Source organism: Papio anubis, chromosome 8 (assembly GCF_008728515.1).
Source record: "Papio anubis isolate 15944 chromosome 8, Panubis1.0, whole genome shotgun sequence".
Lineage (NCBI taxonomy): Eukaryota > Metazoa > Chordata > Mammalia > Primates > Cercopithecidae > Papio > Papio anubis.
The window spans coordinates 35,762,430-35,773,084 of NC_044983.1; the positions used below are offsets into that span (position 1 = coordinate 35,762,430).

The 10,655-nt window shown below is 44.7% G+C and overlaps 1 long non-coding RNA gene across 2 annotated transcripts in view; it reads right to left on the reverse strand.

Moving 5' to 3' along the window:
* Positions 1-1,298: 1,298 nt before the first annotated feature.
* LOC101023292 overlaps positions 1,299-10,655 on the reverse strand; it is a 23,220-nt gene continuing 13,863 nt past the window's right edge. Inside the window, exons 1-2 of one of the 2 annotated variants that reach the window (XR_002523764.2) lie at positions 5,607-6,144; positions 1,299-1,857 (exon numbers count right to left, since the gene is read on the reverse strand). This is a non-coding gene — a long non-coding RNA (uncharacterized LOC101023292). Of the gene's footprint in view, positions 1,858-5,606; positions 6,145-10,655 lie in introns of those variants that run through there. The other variant, XR_004185794.1, reaches the window with a different exon arrangement.

The following is a 10,655-nucleotide window of genomic DNA, read 5'->3' on the forward strand; positions in this document are numbered from 1 at the left end:
GCTGAACTGGATTGCTCCAAAATTTATATGTTGAAGCCCTAGTCCACAGTACCTCAGAATGTGACTGTATTTGGAGTTAGGGCCTTACAACATGCAATTAAGGTTAGATGAGGTCGTATGGGTGCACTTCAATCCAATAGAACTAGTGTCATTATAAGATAAGAAAGAGTCCCCAGGGGCATGCATGCAGAGGAACAGTTATGTGAAGAGACAGCAAGAGGACGCCCATCTGAAAACCAAGGAGAGAGGCTTCAGAGGAAACTCAACTCTGCCACCACCTTGATCTTGGACTTCCAGCCTCCAGAATTATAGGAAAATAAATTTCTGTTGTTTAAGCCACCCAATGTGTGATATTTTGTTATGACAGTCCAAGTTGACTAACACATGGGTGTCGTAACTCTACAAAAAAAAAAAAAAAAAAAGGTAGGAGTCACTACCTTTGCTCAAGAAGGCCATTTCTATGCAAACCTTGTCACCCTGAAGCCAGATTCTGCTCTTCATTAATCCCCAAGCCCATTTCAAATTCTTCAGTTGCAGAGAAAATTACAATAGCAGTCTACCTAAGCTACATGTGGCTGCCTCCATCCACAGCCAGGTTGCTTCAGAGCAGCTCCTTTTCAACTCTTCTTGTCCTCGCCTTGTCTTTTCAACACCCATAGAAGTTTTTCCCTACAGTGTCATGGCCAAGGAATTGCCCTTCAGGTACCAACCCCAAGTCTCTTTACCAAGCTCTACCAAGCTGCTGCTATGCCATCAGGAGCCCCAGTGTCTTGAGAAATATAACTCAGAGTTGCTGCTCTTCTGTTTGCTCATTCCATTCTCCTAGAGCTGAGTAATTTGAAAATAATGTAATTGCTTGGTGTCTCTGTGTGTGTTTTACGTCCAATCAACCTGAGTGACGTGAACTGATTTGACAGCTTCTGCCAAGTACGTACAGATGAGTGGTGCACCCACTCACCGTGCACCCCAGCATGAGGAGCTGCCAGGCCCCCAGCGGGGGCAAAGCAGATTTCTTCCCCTGTCACATCCTACTTTCTTTAGGATGGAACTCTGAAGTGTGAGCCTCTGTTTTCAAATCTGTAAAATGGGGATAATAGTATTTCTTTTAGGTTGGGTGCAGTAGCACATGCCTATAATCCCAACACTTTGGGAGTCCAAGGCAGGAGGATCACTTGAACCCGGGAGTTCAAGACCAGTCTGGGCAACATAGTGAGACCCATCTTTACAAATAAATAAATGAATAAATAATATTTATTTTATACAATTGTTATGAGGACTAAATAAATATGTGAGGGACCTAGCAAACCTAATGTTTAACACAAACCAATTCACTTCCCATCAGTTTCTTCATCTGACAAAAAAAAAAAAAGAAGAAAACAAAAAGAAAAAACATAAACTCACCACCATTGCAAAATGATCCAATGATGTCATATGCGGGAGACATGCATATGCATAATATCATCTGCATGGAAAGTCTAATGGTGATCACTTCTATTTACGTAATCAATAGATAGCACTTACCACATAGCGCTTACCATGTGCCAGGCGCTGTTCAAAGCACTTATAAACATGAATTAATTTAATTCCTACAACAACCCTGAGGTAGCTCCTAATCTTAGACTGTTTTTACAGATGAGGACTCCTGTACGGAAAGGTCAAGTGATTTTCCCAAGGTCACATGACTAGTAAAGGCAGAGCTGGGATCCAAGCGCAGTCCCAGAAACTTTCCACGTGCAGGCATGTGACTGCCTAGCCCCATTGTCTGAGTCCCGCTGGGAGGTCTGGAGGTGAAGTCCGCTTCTTTGAGGAGGGTATTCTGCTTCCTCTCCTGGTCTTCTCCAGGCACTGCCAAGGAATCTGCAAGGAGAAACCATGATCCTGTCACTGTCCTCAGCTGGGCTGCCATGAAATCACAGCAAGATGGGCTACGAGGGCCGCAGCAGAGGAGAACAGGAGAGGGAAAAGTTGGGTGTGCCACCTGCCAACCCTGCCATCAGTCAGAGCCCCTTTCCCTTGTCCCTTCTCAGCCCAAGCTCAGCTTTCAGGCACCCACTGAGGCCTCTCAGCTCCAAACCGTAACTAAACAGCACCATGTTTGTCACAGGCAGGGAAATCATTGCTGCTTGTTGTTGCTCAAGGCTGTTTTCCCCAGGCCTCTACCAGTCAGCATGCAAGAAAAGGGGCAGAGTGGGAATAGCTGCTATTATTCCACGTGCTACTTCCCTCCCTCTGTGCACAGGTGTGAGCACCCACCTGCACAGAGGGCTTCACAGCTGCAGGAAGAGAAACAAACCCAAGAGGAGCACCAGGGCAGCGCAACTGAAAAGGGACTGGGGATGGAGTCCAATTTCTTTTACTCATTTGTTCATTCATTCACTCTGCAAAGATCTACTGAGTCTACGCAGTGCCAGGCCCTCCTCTCAACCTACAGGGGTGGCAGTCAACAAGATATAGTCCTTGCCTTCCTAGAGTTTATTATTCTTAAACAAACAAGGGAATCTCAGAGAGCAATGAGCACTATAGAGAAAATAAAGCAGGCCAGGTGTGGGTGGTGTCCCATGCCTGTAATCCCAGCTACTCAGGAGGCTGAGGCAGGAGGATCAATTGAGCCCAGGAGTTCAAGGCCAGTCTGAGCAATACAGCAAGATCTCATCTCTAAAAGTAAAGGTTTTTGTTTGTTTGCTTGTTTTGTTTTAAAAAAAAAAAAAAAAAAAGGAAAGGAAAGAAAGCAGAGCATTGGCCAGATGCAGTGGCTCACGCCTGTAATCCCAGCACTTTGGGAGGCTGAGGCTGGTGGATCTCTTGAGGTCAGGAGTTCAAAAACCAGCCTGGCCAACTTGGCAAAACCCTGTCTTTACTAAAATTACAAAAATAATTAGCCCGGCATGGTGATGGGCACCTGTAATCCCAGCTACCCGTGAGGCTGAGACAGGAGAATTGTTTGAACCCGGGAGGCAGAGGTTGCAGGGAGCCAAGATCATGCCACTGCATTCCAGGCTGGGCAACAGAGCGAGACTCCTTCAAAAAAAAAAAAAACAAAAATAAAAAACAGAAAGCAGAGCATTGAGACAGAGAGTGACTGAAGAGTTGCTAGGTGCAGCCACCTGAAGACCTAGAAAGAAGAGTGTGTCAGGCAGAGGTAACTCCAAGTGCAAAGACCCTGGGCTGGAAGCGCTAAGTATGTTCGAGAGATACTGTGGTTAGTGTAATTGTAGTTTAATAAACAACGGGGAAAGTCCTAGGAGATGCAGTCAAATGTCCATCTATAGAAGGCATCAAAGGCCTTTTGGTCAATAGATGTTTGCCAGTTGGTAAATTATTTACACCAAAAAATAATAGAAAACTGTTGTCCCCAGTCTTGGAGCCAGTGTGGTACAGTAGGGAGAATTCCACATTGGGAGTCAGAAGGCCTCTAGTTATCTCGTCAGATCAATTAACATCATGAACCTTCATCTTCTCATCAGAAAGTGGAAAAAGGACCCTGCTTTGGAGGTGCTGGTGAGAATCAACTGTAGCAGTGGCCGGGTGCAGTGGCTCACACCTGTAATTCTACCACTTTGGGAGGCTGAGGCAGGTGGATTACCTGAGGTCAGGAGTTCAAGACCAGCCTGGCCAACATGGTGAAACCCCATCTCTACTACAAATGCAAAAATTAGCTGGGCATGGTGGTACACACCTGTAATTCCAGCTACTCAGAAGGCTGAGGCAGGAGAATCACTAGAACCTGGGAGGCGGAAGTTGCAGTGAGCTGAGATCCAACACTGCACTCCAGCCTGGGTGACAGAGCGAGGCTCCATCTCAAAAAAAGAAAAAAAAAATCAGCAGTGTACACAAAAAAATGGCAGTGTATTATTTGGCATATGAGGTGGTCAAAAACTGGAGAGTGTTGGTATTTCTAGCCTGAGCATTATGGGACCTTAGGCAAGTTCCTTAAGAGAAAAAGGACAGATATCATTTATTGAGTATCTACAAGGGGGAGGCCCCTGCACTGGGAAGTGTTCATGGGTGACACCTCCTTCCCGATTTGTGCTGTGAGGGGGCAGGACCCAGTGATACCCAAGATTCCATAAGCTTAGACGTTTTCCATGGGACCACCTAGCCAGGAGAGACAAAGGATGTCATTCCAAGGAGAACCAGGACAAGAGCAGTGCCAGGCAGGGCCTGAGGAAAAGGGATCTGCAAGAGTTTCCAGAAGTCCACAGGGCCTCCATGATGGTTAATATGAGGTGCTGTCTTGACTGGATTGAGGGATGCCTAGATGGCCGGTGAGGCATCGTTTCTAGGCACATCTGTGAGGGTGTTTCGGAGGAGATTGGTGGGCGAGTCAGTGCATTGAGAGAGAAAGACCTGCCCTCGGTGTGAGGGGCAGCATCCCACGGGCTGGGGGGCCCAGCTGGCAGATCGCAGATGGAACAAAGGGGATACTCAGCTCCCTCTTGCTTCCTCTCTGTGTCTCAGAGCAGGATGTCTTTTTCTCCTCCCGCCTTTGGACATCACACTCCAGGTTCTCAAGGGGATTCAGTGCACCCTGAGCTTAGGACAAGAAAGGACCTTCACCTTCCCCTCCTAGCAAAATGTGTTCTTGTTTGTGAAAAAAAATGTTACAAACTCAGCCCAAGTCATTAGCCTTCATTCTGTCTTTGTCTTTCCTGCTGAAGGCAATGCTCCTGCCCCTGCTGGAAGTCCTGAAACTTTCCCACCAGAAGAAATATTCCCCTTCTTTCTTCCCCGCTTCTTTCCTTCTTCGTTCCCTTCCTCCCTCTCTTTCTTTCTTCCTCCCAGGCCCCCTCCCTGTCCTCCCCCTCCCGCGGGAACTCTCCTTGGCTTCATCTCTACAGGAAACCTGGAGACGCAGGGAAATTCTTCGAGCGGCTCTGCTCTCCTCAAACCTGGAGAGAGTGATTTTCCTTCTCACCCCTTGAGGGCTTCTCTCCTGCTCTGGCACTTCCCCAGCCTTCACAAAAGAGGCTGCGGGTGAGGGTTTTTCCATTTAATTTCATTTTTCATCATTTTTACCCTTTTTGGATGGTTCACATCTGAGGGTCTCGGTGGATTAACTGGCCAATCAGATTTCATTATGAGCCCAAGTAGTTCTTATCATTAAACCTGTAATTTATTTCTTCTGTGTTTCATAAAATGTGAAATATTACCATTCTCCAGGAGCTTGAAGAGTGCAGGGATGCTCCATTAAGTTCAACACTGCTCCTCCATAAGAGGCTGTAATTATATGCGGATTTTTTTTTAACAGCTAAGTTTCTACTTGCAGATGCTAACAAAAGAAATAAGCTTTTAATCCAAACATAATTAATATGAATTACCTCCCTGGTACACCCTGGCTTTGCACCATTAAACTTAATTTTTGTTTTGCATGATAATTGTGTTATCATTACCGTTTATAGGAGAACTCAGGGACCCTCACTTTGTTTTCAGTCAAGACCAATGGGACTGGGAATGACTTCCCTCCCCTCTGTCAGCCAGACGCCTTTCGGCCAGCCTTCTTGAGCTGTCCCTCCCAGCCCCGGTGGCCTAGGGAGGCTGGGGTCACGGGCTGCATTGCCAGCCAGAGACCTTACTCCAATGAAAAAAGGAAACAGATTCCTACTTACACATTGGAGGATTTGCCACCCTGGAGACAGGCACAGCCAGAGCTGCTGCTTAATCATCAGCATCAGCATCAGCATCAGCAGCATCATCATCATTATTATCATAATTGCTATTATTGTTCCTAACAGTAATGAGTACTACACAATTTCTCTGCAGCCTGCTCCAGCTACCCTGCTAGTGGTTATTTCTCACAACTATCTGGGGATCCTGGACTCTGGATTAGTTAAGCAAAGGCCCAGAAAATCTTAGATTGAGCTCCAAACCCTAGGTCTTATTAAGGGTTCTGTTCAGGACTCTGTTCAAGAACAGTTGATTCTTTCTCACCTCTGTGTGCCTCAGACTACCTCTTTGCCTCTCACTCCATAACAAACATTTACGTTTCTTGAATCTGAGAAGGAAACTGAAAATGATACTCTTTCTTTAATCAAAGAGTTATTAAATACCTCCTATGGACTAGACAGTAGATAGATAGATAGATAGATAGATAGATAATAGATATAGATTAGATAGATAGATAGATAATAGACATAGATTATTAGATGGATAGATAGATAGATAGATAGATAGATAGATAGGCAATAGATAGATTGATGATAGATAGATAGACATCCCATGACCCCTGCCATCAAGGAATTTACAATCTAGTCGAAGGAGGAATATAGACACTCAAATGTTTAAGAAAAAGAGGAGTTAAATGACAACACAAAACAATACCAAAAATGACAAATGGAGCACTTAAGAGTGTGAGCACTCACGGAAGAGGTGATTGCAGAAGTGTTCAGGGAAGACTTAGAATAGGAGCAAGAGCTTGGGCTGGACTCTGCGCATGGGGAGAATTTTTGGAGGTGACACCATGGAGCAGAAGCTGTGGGGAGGGTGAGCACAGGCCTGGAGGAGGGAACACTCTGGGCACAGCCTTGAGGGAACCAACCTGGCTACAGCAAGATCTCCCTGCAGAGGCACAGGAGATGGGCTGGAAAGGTAACCTGGAGTCAGAACATGAAGAGCTCTGAGTGCTAGACCAGATCATGGAGAGATATGGAATAATCTCAAATGACGGGAGGCCTTCATGGAAGTGGTGTCATCCGCTGGTCAGCCCGGGGCATGTGGCAGGTGGGTTAGACAAAGAAGAGTCCTAGGCCAGGAAGGCAGGAAACCATGGCAACCGTGGGCAGCAATGAGGGCTCAACTTGTGTGGGAGAAAAGGACTAAAAAAAAGAAATAGCTAAAAGAGAGTCCATAGTACTTACAAAGGGAAAGGAGAGAGAGAAAACAGAGGATGGAATGCCTGGTAACTCACAGTATTTAACAGAAATGATCACTCTAGGTGCTCTGCACTCAAAATGTAATACTAGTTGCCTAACACAAAGTTAGCACTCATGACTACTGGCTCCTGCTACCTATTAGTATTAATAGTAATTAGTATTAATCTGTGTTATAATTACTCAAATACTATACTATTTTGTCCTCCCAGTGTCCCTGTACAATTGTCCAGGATATTCTCTTACATATATTATATAGTTGGGCAAAGGAAATTCACTGGGAAATTGAGAAATTATCAAAATGTGATTTATTTTTCAGTGGCCAAGCGACAACCATGGGTCTTCAGATTCTTTCCTCAACAATGTCACTTAAAAAACTAAGATGATAATAATAAGCAGTGCCCAGCCCAAGCCCCCACATCAGTAACAAAGCCATGAGAGTTCTCCACAGACTAATACAATATCAATGTAGCAAAGTTGCAGTTGTACCCCATAAATATGTACAAATTTTAAAAAATAAAAAAACAAAATAAAATAAAACCTATGGATCGAGGTCGGGAGCAAGATGGCCGAATAGGAACAGCTCCAGCCTCCAGCTCCCAGTGCGAGCGACACAGAAGATGGGTGATTTCTGCATTTTCAACTGAGGTACTGGGTTCATCTCACTGGGGAGTGCTGGACAATCGGTGCTGGTCAGCTGGTGCAGCCCGACCAGCGAGAGCTGAAGCAGGGCAAGGCATCACCTCACCTGGGAAGCGCAAAGGGGAAGGGAATCCCTTTTCCTAGCCAAGAGAAACTGAGACACACAACACCTGGAAAATCGGGTCACTCCCACCCTACTACTGTGCTTTACCAAGGGTCTTAGCAAATGGCACACGAGGAGATTATATCCCACACCTGGATCAGAGGGTCCCATGCCCACAGAGCCTCCCTCATTGCTAGCACAGCAGTCTGAGATCTAACTGCAAGGCAGCAGCGAAGCTGGGGGAGGGGCACCTGCCATTGCTGAGGCTTAAGTGGGTAAACAAAGCCACAAGGAAACTCGAACTGGGTGGAGCCCACCACAGCTCAAGGAGGCCTGCGTGTCTCGGTAGACTCCACCTCTGGGTGGTCTGACAGCTGTCTGACAGCTTTGAAGAGAGCAGTGGATCTCCCAGCATGAGGTTGAGATCTGAGAACGGACAGACTGCCTGCTCAAGTGGGTCTCTGACCCCTGAGTAGCCTAACTGGGAGACATCCCCCACTAGGTGCAGACCCACACCTCACACCTCACACGGCAGGGTACACCCCTGAGATGAAGCTTCCAGAGTAAGAATCAGACAGCAGCACTTGCTGTTCAGCAATATTCTATCTTCTGCAGCCTCTGCTGCTGATACCCAGGCAAACAGGGTCTGGAGTGGACCTCAAGCAATCTCCAACAACCTACAGCTGAGGTTCCTGACTGTTAGAAGGAAAACTAATAAACAGAAAGGACACCCACACGAAAACCCCATCAGTATGTCACCAGCATCAAAGACCAAAGGCAGATAAAACCACAAAAATGGGGAAAAAGCAGGGCAGAAAAGCTGGAAATTCAAAAAAGCAGAGCGCATCTCCCCCTCCAAGGGAACGCAGCTCATCACCAGCAATGAATCAAAGCTGGATGGAGAATAACTTTGACGAGGTGAGAGGAGAAGGCTTCAGTTGATCAAACTTCTCAGAGCTAAAGGAGGAACTATGTACCTAGCGCAAAGACACTAAAAATCTTGAAAAAAGAATGGAAGAATGGATCACTAGAATAATCAATGCAGAGAAGGCCATAAACGAACTGACAGAGATAAAAACCATGACACAAGAAATACGTGACAAATGCACAAGCTTCAGTAACCAACTCGATCAGCTGGAAGAAAGAGTATCAATGATTGAAGATCAAATGAATGAAATGAAGAAAGAAGAGAAGTGTAGAGAAAAAAGAGTAAAAAGAAATTAACAAAGCCTCCAAGAAATATGGGATTATGTGAAAAGACCAAATCTACGTCTGATTGGTGTGCCTGAAAGTGAGGGGGAAAATGGAACCAAGTTGGAAAACACTCTTCAGGATATCATCCAGGAGAACTTCCCCAACCTAGTAGGGCAGGCCAACATTCAAATTCAGGAAATACAGAGAACGCCACAAAGATACTCCTCGAGAAGAGCAACTCCAAGACACATAATTGCCAGATTCACCAAAGTTGAAATGAAGGAAAAAATCTTAAGGGCAGCCAGAGAGAAAGGTCGGGTTACCCACAAAGGGAAGCCCATCAGACTCACAGCAGATCTCTCGGCAGAAACTCTCCAAGCCAGAAGAGAGTGGGGGCCAATATTCAACATTCTTAAAGAAAAGAATTTTAAACCCAGAATTTCATATCCAGCCAAACTAAGTTTCATAAGTGAAGGAGAAATAAAATCCTTTACAGATAAGCAAATGCTTAGAGATTTTGTCACCACTAGGCCTGCCTTACAAGAGACCCTGAAGGAAGCACTCAACATGGAAAGGAACAACCGGTACCAGCCATTGCAAAAACATGCCAAAATGTAAAGACCATCGAGGCTAGGAAGAAACTGCATCAACTAACGAGCAAAATAACCAGTTAATATCATAATGGCAGGATCAAGTTCACACATAACAATCTTAACCTTAAATGTAAATGGACTAAATGCTCCAATTAAAAGACACAGACTGGCAAACTGGATAAAGAGTCAAGACCCATCAGTCTGCTGTATTCAGGAGACCCATCTCACACGCAGAGACATACATAGGCTCAAAATAAAGGGATGGAGGAAGATTTACCAAGCAAATGGAGAACAAAAAAAAGCAGGGGTTGCAATCCTAGTCTCTGATAAAACAGACTTTAAACCATCAAAGATCAAAAGAGACAAAGAAGGCCATTACATAATGGTAAAGGGATCAATTCAACAGGAAGAGCTAACTATCCTAAATATATATGCACCCAATACAGGAGCACCCAGATTCATAAAGCAAGTCCTTAGAGACTTACAAAGAGACTTAGACTCCCATACAATAATAATGGGAGACTTCAACACTCCACTGTCAACATTAGACAGATCAACGAGACAGAAAGTTAACAAGGATATCCAGGAATTGAACTCATCTCTGCAGCAAGCAGACCTAATAGACATCTATAGAACTCTCCACCCCAAATCAACAGAATATACATTCTTCTCAGCACCACATCGTACTTATTCCAAAATTGACCACGTAATTGGAAGTAAAGCACTCCTCAGCAAATGTACAAGAACAGAAATTATAACAAACTGTCTCTCAGACCACAGTGCAATCAAATTAGAACTCAGGACTAAGAAACTCAATCAAAACCGCTCAACTACATGGAAACTGAACAACCTGCTCCTGAATGACTACTGGGTACATAACGAAATGAAGGCAGAAATAAAGATGTTCTTTGAAACCAATGAGAACAAAGATACAACATACCAGAATCTCTGGGACACATTTAAAGCAGTGTGTAGAGGGAAATTTATAGCACTAAATGCCCACAAGAGAAAGCAGGAAAGATCAAAAATTGACACTCTAACATCGCAATTAAAAGAACTAGAGAAGCAAGAGCAAACACATTCCAAAGCTAGCAGAAGGCAAGAAATAACTAAGATCAGAGCAGAACTGAAGGAGATAGAGACACAAAAAACCCTCCAAAAAATCAATGAATCCAGGAGTTGGTTTTTTGAAAAGATCAACAAAATTGACAGACCGCTAGCAAGACTAATAAAGAAGAAAAGAGAGAAGAATCAAAT